Genomic DNA, 18,263 nt, shown 5'->3' with positions numbered 1-18,263 from the left:
GCATGAGGGCACCCCAGGACATCAAGCAGCCAGCCACTACACCATCAACAAACCCAAGTGTGCGAGTGAGTGGGGGGCTGAGAGCATCCATACATCCCAGTTTACCAAAACACTCTATGCCTGAGGACCCTCCAGATCTATTCCTTTACCTAATAAAGACTATTAACAAAAGGCTTGACTAAACAGATATGTTTTCAGCCTCGACTTAAACACTGAGACTGTGTCTGAGTCTCAAACATGACTTGGAAGGCTGTTCCATAACTGTGGGGCTTTGTAAGAAAAGGCTCTATCCCCTGATGCAGCCTTCATTATATGATGTACCAGCAGATAGCCTGCACCTTTTGATCTAAGTAGGTGTGGTGGGTCATAAAGGACCAGAAGTTCGCTCAGGTACTGTGGTGTGAGACCATTCAGTGCTTTAAAGGTCAATAGTAGTATTTTATAAAAAATATAAAATTTGATTGGGAGCCAATGCAGTGTGGATAAGACAGGGGTGATGCGATCATATCTTCTCGTTCTAGTAAGGATTCTTGCTGCTGCATTTTGAACTAACTGGAGCTTGTTTATGCACTTATTGGAACATCCAGATAGTGATCACCCGAAGATCACCCCGAGGTCTTTTAATGCTGCACATGAAGAAACAGAAAGGCCATCCAGAGTTACTGTGTAATCAGAAACCCTACTTCTAGCTGCATGTGGTCCTAGTATAAGTACTTCTGTCTTGCCAGACTTAAACAGAAGGAAGTTAATAAGCATCCAGTGTCTAATGTCCTTTACACATTACTCAATTATTTTAAGCTGGTGTCTCTTGTCTGATTTTGCAGAAACATGCAACTGTGTGTCATCAGCATAACAGTGGAAACTAATACCATGCTTATGAATAATATCACTCAGAGGTAACATATATAAAAAAAAGCAGTGGGCCTAAGACAAAACCTTGTGGAACACCAAACTTTACCTCAGTATGTCTAGAAAAATAATCATTTACATCAACAAGTTGAATAAGTGCTGAGCCAGGAGAGGGCCATTCCCTTAAAGGTCATAGGCAAAGGTTTTCAATTTATGCACATTTGAAACTTTATACAGTGGTGCTTGAAAGTTTGTGAACCCTTTAGAATTTTCTATATTTCTGCATAAATATGACCTAAAACATCAACAGATTTTCACACAAGTCCTAAAAGTAGATAAAGAGAACCCAGTTAAACAAATGAGACAAAAATATTATACTTGGCCACTTATTTATTGAGGAAAGTGATCCAATATTACATATCTGTGAGTGGCAAAAGTATGTGAACCTCTAGGATTAGCAGTTAATTTGAAGGTGAAATTAGAGTCAGGTGTTTTCAATCAACGGGATGACAAACAGGTGTGAGTGGGCGCCCTGTTTTATTTAAAGAACAGGGATCTATCAAAGTCTGATCTTCACAACACATGGTTGTGGAAGTGTATCATGGCATGAACAAAGGAGATTTCTGAGGACCTCAGAAAAAGCATTGTTGATGCTCATCAGGCTGGAAAAGGTGAAAAAACCATCTCTAAAGAGTTTGGACTCCACCAATCCACAGTCAGACAGATTGTGTACAAATGGAGGGAATTCAAGACCATTGTTACCCTCCCCAGGAGTGGTCGACCAACAAAGATCACTCCAAGAGCAAGGCATCTAATAGTCGCTGAGTTCATAAAGGACCCTAGGGTAACTTCTAAGCAACTGAAGGCCCCTCTCACATTGGCTAATGTTAATGTTCATGAGTCCACCATCAGGAGAACACTGAACAACAATGGTATGCATGGCAGGGTTGCAAGGAGAAAGCCACTCCTCTCCAAAAAGAATATTGCTGCTTGTCTGCAGTTTGCTAAAGATCATGTGGACAATCCAGAAGGCTATTGGAAAAATGTTTTGTGGATGGATGAGATGAAAATAGAATATTTGGTTTAAATGAGAAGTATTATGTTTGGAGAAAGGAAAACACTGCATTCCAGCATAAGAACCTTATCCCATCTGTGAAACATGGTGGTGGTAGTATCATGGTTTGGACTTGTTTTGCTGCATCTGGTCCAGGACAACTTGCCATCGTTAATGGAACAATGAATTCTGAATTATACCAGCGAATTCTCAAGGAAAATGTCAAGACATCTATCCATGAACTGAATCTCAAAAGAAGGTGGTTCATGCAGCAAGACAACAACCCTAAGCACACAAGTCGTTCTACCAAAGAATGGTTAAAGAAGAATAAAGTTAATGTTTTGGAATGGCCAAGTCAAAGCCCTGATCTTAATCCATTCAAAATGTTGTGGAAGGACCTGAAGCAAGCAGTTAATGTGGGGAAACCCACCAAGATCCCAGAGTTGAAGCTGTTCTGTATGGAGGAATGGGCTAAAATTCCTCCAAGCTGGTGTGCAGGACTGATCAATAGTTACCGCAAACGTTTAGTTGCAGTTATTGCTAATACACACCAGATACTGAAAGCAAAGGTTCACATACTTTTGCCACTCACAGATATGCAATATTGGATCATTTTCTTCAATAAATAAATGACCGAGTACAATATTTTTTGTCTCATTTGTTTAACTGGGTTCTCTTTATCTACTTTTAGGACTCATGTGAAAATCTGATGATGTTTTAGGTCATATTTATGCAGAAATATAGAAAATTCTAAAGGGTTCACAAACTTTCAAGCACCACTGTATGTTAAAAAACCCTCTGTAATTTTCTTCTGGTCCCAAGAAGTTTTGTTAATAAGTTAGCGCGGATCATGGCAAATTTCTGTTCAGTGATTTTCGTGACCACTCAGTGCGTGACGTCATTCATGGCAAACAAATCACTTGAGTTGAGTCCACTTCCATTTATTTGCATTGCCGTTTGGCTTGACTGCAGACGTGCATTCGGGAATTTCCAAAGAAAAAACATACTTTACTGTTGTGCAGTGAACTGTAACAACTGGTCCGGTTCAGGAATAAGTTTTTACCTTTTTCCAAGAGAGGAGAAGAGGCAGAGAGAGTGGATTGTGCGCGGGAAGTGAGAGGGTTGGCACCCAGGTAAATACGCCACTCTGTGCTCCAATCACTTTTTGAAAAATCCCCATCTGTTGGAGAGTTTAGGTGTCAGTGTCGGACAGAGAAGACTCAAACCTGACGCTGTTCCGACAAAATTCAAATGCAAAATCAAGCAATCAAAGAAGAAATGGACCAGCAACACTCAAGCAAAAAGGAGAAGACTGGAGGTAAACATTTTTAACTTTGTTTGCAATTGACAAGTCAAGAATCCTGAGGGATCCTGTACAATCATTGTGGAAATGAGACAAAAGGGATATTTCCTCAATAAGAGTAGGCTATAAATAGTATAATGCTTGTATTACTATTAGCAATATATTACGGTATATTAGCAATCTAAACGAATCCACATTATATTATAGGGATTATGTGTGTGCCCGTGTGGTTTAATTATTCTTCAAAAGGGCTCTTATTTAGAATTATGATGAAAGTAAGAATTTAACATAACTACCAGGATAAATCATTTGGGCACAAGTCTTGTTGAGGTCCCGGGTCACCGCGATCAGAGTCGGCCAAGTCGCTGTCCGATTCCGAGGCCGCACGGTCAAACCAATGAGCCACATTCACCGATTGCTTTGCAACGGCCATAGGTTCATACATATATGGTTTCACCTCTCGATATTCAATTTGGAGACTTCCTACTTCAAAATAGCTATCGCTTTCAGACATTTTACACAACCTCTCACGACCAAAGTCCGTACACCTGTGCTCGGTTCGCAAATAAACACAGAACTGCTCCCAGTCTGTTTGCCTTGAATGACATCACAATGACTGTCCCCTGGCAGTAAAAATGTGCATAAGTGAGATGTAAACAGACCTTCGGAACTTGTGCAAACCGGTATATTTTAACCGTTTTATTCAATTTTAGTGTGCAAATTAGACACCAGGAAGATTGAATTCGCTTTTTGGGTCATAATTCTAGAACATAAAGTTGATATTCTGTGTTCCACCTCCGATCCTTGCCTATGACCTTGAACTCTCACAACATTTTTTAGTCTATCCAGGAGAATGGAATGATCAATGGTGTCGAATGTTGCACTACGGTCAAGCAATACAAGCAGGGAGACACAGCCCTGATCAGATGCCAACAGTAGGTCATTTATTACTTTCACCAGTGCTGTCTCTGTGCTATGATGAGGTCTAAATCCTGATTGATACATTTCATGGATGTTATTCCTATGTAAATATGAGCATAACTGCTGTGCCACAGCTTTTTGTAGGATCTTGGAGATAAAGGGGAGTTTTGATATTGGCCAATAATTGGACAACTGACAGGGGTTGAGGTCAGGTTTTTGATCAGGGGTTTGATAACTGCTAGTTTAAAGGATTTGGGTGCATAGCCAATTCTATGAGAATAACATTCTTTTTAGAAGCAGTTCAGTTACTTCAGGTATTATCTGTTTGAAGAGTTGTGTCGGTAAGGGATCTAGTACACAAGTTGAGGATTTTGATGCAGAGATGAATGAAATTAGTTCGATTTCTCTAAGGGGAGTAAAACATTCTAATTGCTGATCTGATACACTTATGTCATTAACTACAGGGTTACTTAAATTGTCACTTAAATTGTCACTTAAATTGTCTGGCCTTAAATTAGTAGTTTGAATTTGTCAGATATTTTCAATTTATAATTGAAAAAATCATGAAGTCGTTGCTACTACATACTGCAGGTGTGCATGTGTCTATAGTGGTCTTTTTCCTGGTTCATTTTGCTACAGTATTAAATAAGAATCTAGGATTATTTTTGTTATCTTCTATTAGGGTGGAGAGATATGTTGATCTCGCAGCACTAAGAGCTTTTCTATACTTCAGAAAGCTCTCCTTCCAGGCTAATTTGAATGCTGACAATTTTATTTGATGCCATTTACATTCCAATTTTTGAGTGGTCCATTTTAAAGTGCGAGTGTAATTGTTATACAAGGGTGTTAATTTTTTTTCTCTCTAATCATTTTCCTTTTAAGTGGAGCTACATTAACTGAAGTATAGTGGAACTTTGACTCTAAGCATTCAGTTGCCTGATCAAGTTCTGTGGGGGCTGACACTGATCCAATCAAAGTTGGTAACTCTGGGAGATTATTTATAAAACTCTGTGTAGTCGTTAACATGAATGTATGTTTAATACAGTAGCATGGTGAGGTGCATATATTATTGCTTGGACATATTTTGAATAAGATGAGATGATGATCTGAGATAACTTCAGACTGTGGAAGTGTGACTATATTTTCTATACTTAACACAAATTTTAGTATTAGATCAAGAGTGTGATCCCCATTATGGGTAGGTCCTACAACGTTCTGATTAACCCCTACTGAATCTAAAATGGATGTGAACACTGTTTTCAAAGGGTCTTCAGGGTTATCGAAATGAATATTAAAATATCTGACAACTAAAGCTTTGTCTAAGGAAATGACCAGGCCTGAGATGAAATTCACAAATTCAGAAAGAAACTCAGAATATGGCTGTAGCGAGAATCGCGTGTGGGTGGAGCACAGAGGACGGCAGGACAGAGATCAGGTTTGTTTAAAGGCTTTATTGCCACACTTTTCAGGGTTGCAACACTGTTTCAATAGCGCGAGACACACACACACACACACACACACAGCGTCTCGTCCGGCTCTCTCTCTGCTCTCGCTCTCCCTCCTTAAATAGGGCGGTTTACTGGGGAGAACACACAAAACACAGGTTAATGACACTCAGGTGAAGCGATTCTGCCACTTACCTTCCCCAACTCCGCCCTCCTGTCACAGACCGGTGCTTGACCACGCCCCCGCTGCCACATACCCCCACCGCCCGACTCAGGCCGGGCGCCCGTCCGGCCCGCAGCCGACTCCCCCCCCCCTTGACGGGAGAGGAAGTCCGCCACGACCATCTGCGCCCCCGGCCTGTGGACCACCTTGAAGTTGAAAGGTTGGAGCGCCAGATACCAACGGGTGATCCGCGCGTTGGCATCCTTCATGCGGTGGAGCCACTGGAGGGGCGCGTGGTCCGAACAGAGGGTGAAAGAGCGCCCCAGCAGGTAGTAACGGAGGGCGAGGACCGCCCACTTGATGGCCAGGCACTCCTTCTCGATAGTGCTGTAGCGCCCCTCACGCACTGACAGCTTCCGGCTGATGTACAACACTGGGCGGTCCTCTCCCCCCACCTGCTGGGACAAAACGGCCCCCAGCCCTCTGTCCGACGCATCCGTCTGCAACAAAAAGGGGAGAGAGAAGTCAGGGGAGTGCAAAAGTGGCCCCCCACACAGTGCAGCCTTTACCTCAGAGAAAGCCAGCTGGCACTGCTCCGTCCACTGGACCGGATCTGGCGCCCCCTTTTTAGTGAGGTCAGTCAGCGGGCTGGTGACGTCCGAATAATTAGGTATGAACCTACGATAATAGCCAGCCAGCCCCAGGAACTGTCTCACCCCCTTTTTGGTCTTGGGTCTCGGGCAGGCCGCAATCGCTGCTGTCTTATTAATTTGGGGACGCACCTGCCCGTTACCCAAGTGGAAGCCCAGATACCGTACTTCCACCCGCCCAATCGCACACTTCTTCGGGTTGGCAGTGAGCCCCGCCCGCCTCAGCGACCTAAGGACGGCCCTCAGGTGTTGCAGGTGCCGCTGCCAGTCATTACTATAAATGATTATGTCGTCTAAGTAAGCGGCCGCATAGGTGGCGTGGGGCCGGAGGATCCGGTCCATCAGCCGCTGAAACGTAGCGGGCGCCCCAAACAGCCCAAACGGAAGTGTGACGAACTGGTGTAAGCCGAACGGTGTGGAAAAGGCCGTTTTTTCCCGGGATAATGGAGTCAAGGGGATCTGCCAATATCCCTTCGTCAAATCCAGTGTCGAGTAAAAGCGAGCCGTGCCTAGTCGATCAAGCAGCTCATCAATACGAGGCATTGGGTACGCGTCGAATTTAGACACCGCATTGACTTTTCTATAGTCCACACAGAACCGGACCGAGCCGTCGGCCTTGGGAACCAAGACCACCGGGCTGCTCCAGTCACTGTGGGACTCCTCGACGATGCCCATTTCGAGCATGGCCTGAAGTTCTTCCCGAACCACCTTTTTTTTGTGTTCGGGTAATCTATAAGGTCGGCTACGCACTACCACCCCCGGGGGCGTCTCTATGTGGTGTTCTATGAGGTTGGTGCGTCCGGGCCGGGGCGAGAACACATCCGAAAATTCGGCATGCAACTGGGCGACCTCCGTGAGTTGGGTCGGGGAGAGGTGGTCTCCACAGGGGACCGGAGAGGTGCGAGATGCCAATGACCCTTTTTGGATCTCCGGCCCCAGCTCCGCCTTCTCCGGAACTACCGACACCAACGCCACGGGGACCTCCTCATTCCAGAGCTTCAGCAGATTGAGGTGGTAGATCTGTAGCGCCCCCTCCCTGTCTGTTCGCCTAACCTCATAGTCGACATCCCCGACTCGCCGTGTGACCTCGAAGGGCCCTTGCCACTTGGCGATTAATTTGGAGCTCGACGTGGGCAACAGGACGAGTACCTTATCTCCCGGAGTGAACTCTCTAAGGCGCGTGCCCTTGTTGTACAGGCGGGTTTGCCGTTCCTGGGCCTGCCGCAAATTCTCCTGAGTTAAGTGGGTGATACACGCTGGTGCGGATCGGCTTAATACCCAATAGCCCATACAGTTCGGCCAGTGTTCGTGACATAAACGAGGTGCCTTGATCAGTCAGAATCTCTTTCGGGATTCCGACCCGGGAGATGACGTGGAAGAGGGCCTCTGCAATACTACGTGCGGAGATATTGCGAAGAGGCACCGCTTCCGGGTATCACGTTGCATAGTCCACCAGAACCAATATAAAGCGGTACCCTCTTGTTGACCGATCTAATGGCCCGACGAGATCCATCCCAATTCGTTCAAACGGGGTCTCGATTAATGGTAGGGGGCGCAAGGGCGCTTTTGGAATGGCCGCTGGGTTTACTAACTGGCATTCGCGGCACGCCGTACACCACTTACGGACGTCGCCGCGAATCCCCGGCCAATAGAATCGGGCCATTATCCGGGCGAGTGTTTTATCCTGCCCGAGGTGTCCCGCCATGGGATTAAAGTGAGCCGCCTGGAATACCAATTCCCGACGGCTCTTTGGAATTAACAACTGGGTGACACGCTCCTTCGTCTGAGTGTCCTGCGTCACTCGGTATAACCTATCTTTTAAAATGGAAAAATAGGGGAAGGTCGGGGTGGCATTCGGCTGGAGCGTTTGACCATCGATTACTCTCACTTGGTCAAACGTGTGTTGCAGAGTTTCGTCTCGCGATTGTTCCAGTGGGAAATCCGCGAGGGATTCCCCAATAGAAAGAGGAGGAGCCGGGGGCCCCTCACTCTGTCGCGGAGATGACGTAGACGGCCCTGCGACCGCAGCTCCAGCCAAAACGACACCGGGACCCCCCCCGGCTAACCGGCAGGACCCACTCTTTACTAGGTGTGCCATCAACCCCCGGAATCCCGGCCAATCAGTCCCCAAGATTAAAGAGTGGGTAAGGCGAGGATTAACCGCCGCCTTCACTATAGATTTGTCCCCTCTGAAATGTATGTGGACCGACACCAACGGGTAGCAGTGAACATCCCCGTGCACACACAACACCTTCACCCCTTGTGCTCCCCCCAATGCCTCGTCTTGCACCAGGCTTTGGCGGATCGAGGTCTGGTTGCAACCCGAATCCACCAACGCCTGATAGGTCGCCCCTTGTACACTTACCGGTATGCGATATGCTCCGGCCTGATCGAGGGCAGCCTCTGGCGCGTCGGGGATCCGCACCACCGCCCCCACCTCCATCGCGGCACACTGTTGCTGCAGGTGGCCCGGTTCCCCGCAGCGCCAGCAAACCGGCCCGGGCCTCCCCTCTGCAGCTGTGGACTGAGGGTCACTCACCTGAGGGGGGGGAGAGACAGACATAGAAGGGAGAAACGGGAGGGCACCACGGGTGCGGCGGGCTGGCTGGGGTGGGGCCGGCCCCCGCCTCCGTGGTGGGGGAATGGGGCGAGGACGGGACACGGGAGGAGGGGGAAGAGAGAGAGAGAGAGAAGAGGAGAGAGAAGAAGACATCCGTTGTCCTGCCGCCGGGACAGCCGCCAGATGATCCTCCGCCAGTCCTACGGCCTGATCCAGCGACGCCGGGCGGTGGCACTGGACCCACTCCGCGGTTCCGGCGGGTAGGCGGGCGATGAACTGCTCCAGCGCCACCTGGTCGATGATCCCCTCGGCGTCACGATCTTCGGCCCTCAGCCACCGCCAGCAGGCGTCCCGGAGCTGCTGGCCGAACGCAAACGGGCTGCCGACTTCCTCCATTCGCAGCACGCGGAAGCGCTGGCGCTGCTGCTCCGGCGTGCGCCCCACGCGCTGGAGGACAGCCCGGCGAAGGTCGGCGTAGGCCAGCCGGTGGTCGGCGGGGAGCTGTAGTGCGGCTAACTGCGCCTCTCCCGTCAGGAGGGGGAGGAGGCGCGCCGCGCGCTGTTCCATCGGCCACCCCGAGGCTTCGGCGACCTGTTCGAATAATGCAATGAACGCCTCGGGGTCGTCCTGCGGGCCCATCTTAGTCAAGGTGATGGGAGATGGGCCCGCGGCCGGGGCGCTGGTGGACCCCGCCGACGCGAGGAGGCGCCGGAACGCCTCACGGTCTTCCTGTTGAGCCAGTACCAGGGCTTCGAAGCGGCGCTCCTGCTCCTTCCGGAGTGTGACGAGCGCCTGGTGCTGGCTCTGCTGGGCCGTGGCGAGGGCGTGGACCAAGTCCGCGAACGGGGAGGATTCCATGGGGCTGCAGGACAGGTGCTCCACGTTCCCGGGTTTCAGCACCACTGTAGCGAGAATCGCGTGTGGGTGGAGCACAGAGGACGGCAGGACAGAGATCAGGTTTGTTTAAAGGCTTTATTGCCACACTTTTCAGGGTTGCAACACTGTTTCAATAGCGCGAGAGACACACACACACACACACACACACAGCGTCTCGTCCGGCTCTCTCTCTGCTCTCGCTCTCCCTCCTTAAATAGGGCGGTTTACTGGGGAGAACACACAAAACACAGGTTAATGACACTCAGGTGAAGCGATTCTGCCACTTACCTTCCCCAACTCCGCCCTCCTGTCACAGACCGGTGCTTGACCACGCCCCCGCTGCCACAATGGCCCCGGGGGCCTGTAAATAATAAGTAACATAATTGACTGGGTAGACTTATTTTCCAAGACTACATATATTATATTAGTATGAAGAACTTCAAACGCATTAAATTTATAACCAGGTTTTTGTGTCACGCCTGTATAATCATTGTAAATAACCACAATGCCTCCCCCTCTGCCAGTTAGATGAGGCTGGTGTAACTCAGAGAGTTACAACAAACTCTCTGAGTATTTCTACTTTCTTGTTTAGCTTGGGGAACGGACACAGTCTCAATGTAGTGGAACCTGAGTGACAACTCTGTGCAGCTAGCAGAAAGACTCTGTGCATCTAGCCTGTTCATCTGCTCCCTGGCCTTGGCTCTGGATTGTCAGAAGTTAACTAGGCCTGTTCTGAGACTATGAGCTATGTTGCAAAAAACGAGATCAGCACCTTCCCACGCGGGATGGATACCAGTCCACCCTAACAGGCCAGCAGTGCCCTCAAAATTAGTCCAATTATCTTGTAAGGCCCACACTTTTTTCAGAGCACCACCTGGACAATGAGTAGTTCAGTGACCATAACCTGCTGTAAGCTACATCGCCACACCGCATTGGTCAGAGCATACTATAGCATTGGACATCACCTTCACTAATTTAAACACCTCTACAAAGTTACTCTTGGTAATCTCAGACTGACAAAGTTGTAGATAATTAGCTCCTACATGGATAACTATCTCTGATAACCTGTGCTTGCTGAGGACTCTAAGATTACCTGCTATGCCCAGCACCCTGGCTCCCAGTGTACACCTGACTAAAGCTGCTAGTACCCCGAAAGGTCTAGCTAATTTCATGTGCCGTATGATAGAGTCTCCTATAACCAGAGCTCTTTCAGGTTTCTCAGCAGGTGCATCACTGAGGAGAGCAAACCTTTTTGACACGTGAAGCAGAGAGGAGTGGTGCTCCCATGGGCGAGCCTCACTGGTAGCTTTGGCTCTATGTTTATCCCAATGAGTCATCTTCCATTCACCCCACTGTGAGGACTCTAATGCCGGAGTTGAGGGATTGCTAACTCCACCTAGGGCATCCAGACTTTCCCCTGCAGAAACTACACTGTTCTCATTCTCACTAACCTTCTCTAAAGTCTGGATATGCACCTCTAGAGCTGCAATCTTCTCTGTCAGAGAGCTGTAATCTGCACTTATCATAAATAAAGCTATCACTAGTGACGGAGGAAGAATGACTAAACATCCTACACTCAGCACACTGAACAAGCTGAAGGTGTGCCATGATGAATGGAATCACATACCTTAATTGAAGATCTGTTGATATTAAAGTAGATCTGATGTGGGAGGCCTCTGTTTGTGGTCTTTGTGTGGGAGGAAAAAACTTCTGGTCTTGGCGTTCTTCTAAAAAAAAAAAATAAATGCCGAAAAAAGAAAGTGAAAGTACAATTAAAAATAAAAAGGATACTAGAAAATTATTTGTAGAGAAGATAAAAAAGATTAGTGATTAACCCCAACACTCGCAGAAAAAAGCCTCGTTGCAAACAACTTGGAAAACAGGAAGTACGTCACACAGAACAAGCAACTCATACAATATGAATCATGAAAATGAATGCAGTGTATTGGGTGATAGCTAATGTATCATCAAAATATAGGTCTATATATAACTTGGCTGCTCATTCACTTGCAGAATTCTTCAAGAGCTTTTCAGTGGACAGCTTCTGCAGGTTCTACATGGCGATGAGGAGTGAGATCCAAGACAAGGAAATATGTTCAGGCACCTTTGAACCCCAAACTATAGGCACTCACATCTGGCAGGTGCAGGAGGTATGGCAGGATATCACTGTGGCTAAACAGTATGGTGTGAAAGGAGGATGTGTATTGACTGACAGTCTGGAGCACTTTCATGTTTTTCATGGTTACCCCCTGACATCCTACATGACCTTTTAGAAGGCATTATTCCTGTTATCACTCTACATTTCAGACCTCATGTCTAAGAAATATTTCACTTTAGAAACACTAAAACATGCTATCAAAACTTGTGTATGCCTTTAATGACAGAACTGACCAGCCCCAGACTATGGCCCAAGGCTTCTGTACTAGAGGGACCACATGTGGAAATTGCCATGAGAACTGGACTCCAATCAGACTGCTTTCACTTCTCCTTGGCCATAAAGTACCCAAAGGAGACAATGCATGGAACATTCTATTGCTCCTCAAAGACATTGGTGAATTGGCTGTTGCAACAATGCACACTGACGAGTCAATACATTTTCTAGATTGCACAGTGTCAGAATACAGAACTGTTGCAAAGTATATTCCCTGATATCAGATTACATCCAAAACACCACTTCATTGAGCATTATCCTGATATAATTGGTCCACATTCAGATGTCTGGACAATGCGCTTTGAGAGGGAGCACAATTTTTTAAACAGGCCATTCTTAATGTGCACAACTTCAGAAACGTTGCTCTGACACTGGCCATGAAGCATCAAAAAATGATCGCCTACCACTTAGACACAAATTCATTTTTCAGGCCCTCACTGTCAGGACTGGCGAGCTGAGGTGAAGTGAGGACCCAAGAGCAGACTCAGAAAACAGGCATTATAAAGAGAAAACTCCTTTAATGAAGTAGATGGCAGAAAGGCAAAGGTACAGTAGGGCTCAGGCAAAAATCGGTAGTCAAAAAACAGGCCAGGAGGTCAAAAAACACAGAGGCGCAGGTAGACACGATCAGGGACAAAAAACAGGACAGAAAAAAACTTCACAAAAACTGATGAACACAGGGACAATGGAAATCCAGGCAGAGGTAGCAAAAGACACAATTCAAAAGAACAGGCAGGCAAAAACAGGGATAAAAAAACTGAACAGAAAAACTTGACAAAAAACAAGGAGAAATTCAGGCAGGGGGAATCAAGAAGACAGAATACCAATGAGCTGTAGCAAGGCGAGAAAAGTCTACAAGAGACAGTCTGGCAAATGGAGTAGCTCCAAACAGTTCTTAGAAAGCCCTGGCTGATGGGAGAGGAGTGGTAGCAGGTGTGGGAGTGCTGCTTCAGGGAATGGCCTTCAGCAAGGTAGGGCTGAATTCCTGTTCTGGGGCTGGCGTGGAAGTCCCACAATCTAAGGCATGGATGGACTGTGACACTCAGTTGAAATGGACAAGCTTACTACAGCTTCGATCACATCTTACCCTGAGAATGTCCAACAGATTTTCTGCCAGAGCGTTCTTCAGCTTGCAACAGTTTTTGTTACATCATCAGTCTATGTAAATGGAATTAGATATTGTGCTGACATGATACTTTCTGTTGGTTCATGCTCAGGCCTCCCTGAATTCAAGCAGATGAAACAAATTATGGCAATTAATACAGAGAGCCTGTTTGTCTGCAAAGTGGTGACTGCATGATATCATGAGCATTTCAGATCATTTGAACTCTGTGACAGCACTAACCCCTCTCTGTGTGTGGTGCAACTAAAAGAGCTGAATGATGTTTTCCTTCTTTCAGCATACAGATTTGGAGACAATTTAAAAGTTACACTCACGTATTATATTCTATGTTAAATAGTCACAAGTGTGATTGCTGCAATCAAGCCAAGCAATATGGTTCCTGATGGAGTAGAAAAGTCTGCCTAAATGGTATGCACTGCACCTGTCATGTAAACATTTATATATTCTAACTTTCCTTTCACACCTCTTGCTAAGGAAAAAAGTGCAATTAAATTAAGCAGCAACTTTATTAATCCTGATGACTACCTATCCAGTGGTAGAACGTAACTAAAGCCTCACTCACAACCTGCCGTGCGTGCTGCTACAGGCGGTCTATGGTAAAAAATTTGGCAAAACCGTGCTTGAGACTTGTGCGACACTTGCGTGTGTTCAGCGCCGTAGAAGGTCGCAGACTGCTCGTGGAGACTTTTGGTCCTGTACATGTAAATTCTATGGGTCTTGTAACAAATCAAGAATGCATACACTACGTATGGGACCTGTATGCCTGAACCAAGTCAGCAGTGCGGCTAGTAGGGGCTTTTTGCGATGACAGTAAGACACACGAGTGATGCACAGTCACTGTATGAGTGACGTGCCTCAGAAGTACTACACAAGTATTTCACACTTACTATTTGTGCGGCCCGCAAGACAGAAGTACATCTCACTTTCTACCCCTGTGTGTGGCGTGCACGTAGCGCACGCAACCTGCACGCAGCGCTTGCGACCTGCATGTGACACGAGGGGCAAGACTCTGGGTATATATTGGGGACAGGGCTCTACAGTGCGCACATTTCACTCGCATTTGCGAGCGAATTTTTCAGCATGCGAACGACGAAAAAAATGTGCATTCGTGTGAGGGCTTCTCGCGGCCGACAATTTAGGAAAGCACTGAGCACAGACGCGACGAGTTTAACATTCTAAAATGTATCAAACGTTAAACTGCAAAGTATGTAAATCCAGCGCTGGATAGCCTACCTAATATAGTGTAACGAGTAACGGCCTGTATTGTTGTAAGTGTGTGTGTTCAGTGTTGTATACGTGCATGTGTGTGTGTGTTCTGCCTGCACCTTGCTCCCTGTCTGTAGTTGCGTGCATTGCCTCTGTCTTGCACTGCGGTGGTTCCCACGGTAGCCGGGGGGGGAGTGAAAAAGTTACTTTTTTTTTGCCGTTCTGCCATGCTAGTGCGTTTTACCGGGACATGAGATTTCAGTATTTTTATTCTTCTCGGTCTGTAGCTTGAATAAGTTTAGGCTACTGAATAACACTTTCAGTTAAAATTGAGTCTGGTGGTTTTGTGCTGACGCTACAATAGTCTACTATCACAATAAATATCCCCCATAACATTTCCCGTTTTCTACTCATCTGTCTGTGATTGCCCCTCTTTCCCACAGTTGTATGTTGTGGGTGTGGCATTAGGTGGGAAAAGTGCTTTTTAGGGATTCATCAGATCATTCAACTGAGAGATAACTGAGAGCTGGTTCGGACCGAGCTGAGAAATATATTCGCTATGCAGAGAATAACAGCGTTTTTTAAAAGCAATGATGGTGGAAACAAGAATAAAAGAACGGACGAGGAAGAAAGTGTAGTGAAGAAAGCTAGAACAATGGGAGAAGGTGTGGGAAAATTATATAATGAGATGGAAAGCACACAGCCCAGTGCAAACATTTAGATGGGAACATACAACACAACAGAAAAACAAATAATATACAGTATATACAAATGGTGCATGTCACAACACAGCAGAAAAACAAAGAATATATATACAACTGGGCATGTTGAGTTGCAGATGTTAATTGCACATTAGTTATAGAAACTCAGTTCAGCTACAAAACTCAGGATATTGCACTGTATTTGGTATTTCATTGTATTGGGTATGGATGTAAAAGTGTAGAAATATAAATATAAAATATACAAAAGCTATAAAAACTAAAAAGTTGCTCTGTGAGGTTGCACTGTAATAAGTATTGCACTGTATCAGGTAAGTGTGAGAATATTGTCCTTTTAGGTCCTTGTTGGTGCATTGTTGCACCTGCCAGAAGTGGCATCAGTCAGTGCATGTAATGAGCCTTTTTCACATTACGTCACTTGCAGAAGAACCTCACATCCGTTTTCAGCCTTTTGAATGGAAGAAGAGGAGGCATGCTAATCTGCTGGCTAACAAGTAGCAACCATAGAAAGTCAGTAAACTTCCTTTCCAAAACAAGGCAGATAGGTGACTGGAATGGTCGCTAACAATACGTAATGATAAACAACAATGCACAATATTATTATCAATCTTATATGTGAATGACAGTTTTGTTAACATATGTTGCTGCCGTATACCTCTTCTTCCATTCAAAAGGCTGAAAACGGATATGAGTTCCCCTGCAAGTGACGTAATGTGAAAAAGGCTAATTGTTCAAGGTGGTTATGGCCTGTGGGAAAAAAAACTGTTTTTGAGTCTGTTGGTCCTTGCTTTGATGCACCTGTAATGCCTGCCTGAGGGCAGCAAGTCAAAGAACTCAGAGCCAGGGTGGGAGCTGTCCTTGATGATGTTGTTAGCTCTGCTGAGCTCTGCTCTCTGTTTAGCTACTGTTTGTTCATTCATTCAGTTGTTCGTTATTCATTTGTTTGTTCATTCATTCATTCGTTCATTCATTCATTCTCAATTGAATTTTGTGTTTGTGTTGGTGTGTCTAAGGTTTGCGCTGCAATAAACCTTTAAAATGAAAACCTACTTGTGCTTGTGCCCCCATTTTTCCCCCTGTGCTCCTAAAATTTTTAACTTAGGAGCACATGTGCTCCTGAAAAAAAAAAAAGTTAGTGTAGAGCCCTGATTGGGGAGGAACCAAGAAACCGATCATGTAGCATATAGCATTGTAGAAGGGAAGAAGATCACCTCGTTTGCTGTTTTTATTTGACTACATGTTAATTTACCATGCAAACGTCAAATAATTAAACATGAGTATAAGGGAATAACACATTTTATTACATTGTAAGAAATCCCAACTGAATAGCCCAACAGTTTGACCACTGAAACACACTTTGACTTTGACTCTGAGTTACTGTCCTGCTCCTCCTCCTGCTGAGTGGTGGGACAGGGTGTCAGGATGTCCTTGTCCTTATCACTGAGCATGGCACAATGGCCTGACAGCGATGATGGGATTGCAATGTCCTCACTTCTGGGCGTCGTTAGCTGAAACATACATGAAAATCAGCATAATATATAATATTAATTACATAAGAATATAGATACTGAAATGAATGTTTAAAGCATGTGTATTTACCTGTGAAAATACCTCTGGCGGGGTGCTGTGCTTTCTGCTGGCTTGAAGGCATACTTCTCCCTGTCCGTGCAGGGCTTGCCGGTGCTGCTACTATCATTATCAAATTCTTTCTCCTCCTCCCCCTCTGCTGTTTCAGGCTGGGTTACTTCACTTTTGCTCGCTTCTTCTTGGGTCCCATTTTCTAAACTTTAAACTGAAAATGTTTTAATTTTTCCCACAAAATATCCAATGTTTTACAGTCGAAAGACAGATGCAGAATGCTGCAGACATGCTGGTTTTATACCCACCCCTGGCTTGCATCACACGCAAGTTATGTGTGACTGTAACATGCTAATCACATGCATCACACATGCTTCACAAGTGCGGCCGGTACTCGTAGCACAGGAAACTGGTAAAATGCAAGTCACACACACTCCACACTCACTGAACACGCACTGATCACATGTGTCAGACATACACTTTCCACAGGCTAATGGTGCAATTTTTCCCATGCCTCAAGGAAGTCAAGTGTGCAACCTGTACTTGACAAGTACTTTGCCTGTACTCCTCCCCCAAACTTTCCCCCGGGTTCACCGTGACCCTGCAGCATGGCTGTGAGCTACCAAACCCTGCGACCCGTGCATGTCCAAAACACTTACGGCGGGTTGTGAGTGAGGCTTAAGTAAGACTAAGACTTTTACTTGTAGTGGAGGGTTTTATCTATCTACAGTGCCTTGAAAAAGTATTCATACCCCTTGAACATTTTCACATTTTTCCACCTTACAACCACGAACTTAAAAGTTTTTTATTGAGATTTTATATGATAGACCAACACAGAGTAGCACATAATTGTGAAGTGAAACGAAAATGATAAATGGTCTTCAAAATTTTAAACAAATAAAAATCTGAAAAATGTGGTGTGCATTAGTATTCAGCCCCCTGTACTCTGATACCTCTAAATACAATCCAGTGCAATCAATTGCCTTTAGAAGTCATCTAATTAGTTAATAGAGTCCTACTGTGTGTAATTTACTCTCAGCATAAATACACTTGTTCTGTGAAGGCCTCAGTGGTTTGTTAGAAAACACTGAAGAACAAACAGCATCATGAAGACCAAAGAACTCACCAGACAGGTCAGGGATAAAGTTCTGGAGAAGTTTAAAGTAGGGTTAGGTTATAAAAAAATATCCCAAGCTCTGAACATCTCAAGAAGCACTGTTCAATCCATCATTCAAAAATGGAAAAAGTATGGCACAACTGCAAACCTACCAAGACATGGCCGTCCACCTAAACTGACAGAGCGAGCAAGGAGAGCACTGGTCAGAGAAGCGGCCAAGAGGCCCATGATCACTCTGGAGGAGCTGCAGAAATCCACAGCTCAGGTG

This window comes from Neoarius graeffei, chromosome 4, assembly GCF_027579695.1.
Source record: "Neoarius graeffei isolate fNeoGra1 chromosome 4, fNeoGra1.pri, whole genome shotgun sequence".
Lineage (NCBI taxonomy): Eukaryota > Metazoa > Chordata > Actinopteri > Siluriformes > Ariidae > Neoarius > Neoarius graeffei.
The sequence above is the reverse complement of the archived record's forward strand: the minus strand, read 5'-3'. Positions refer to the sequence as shown.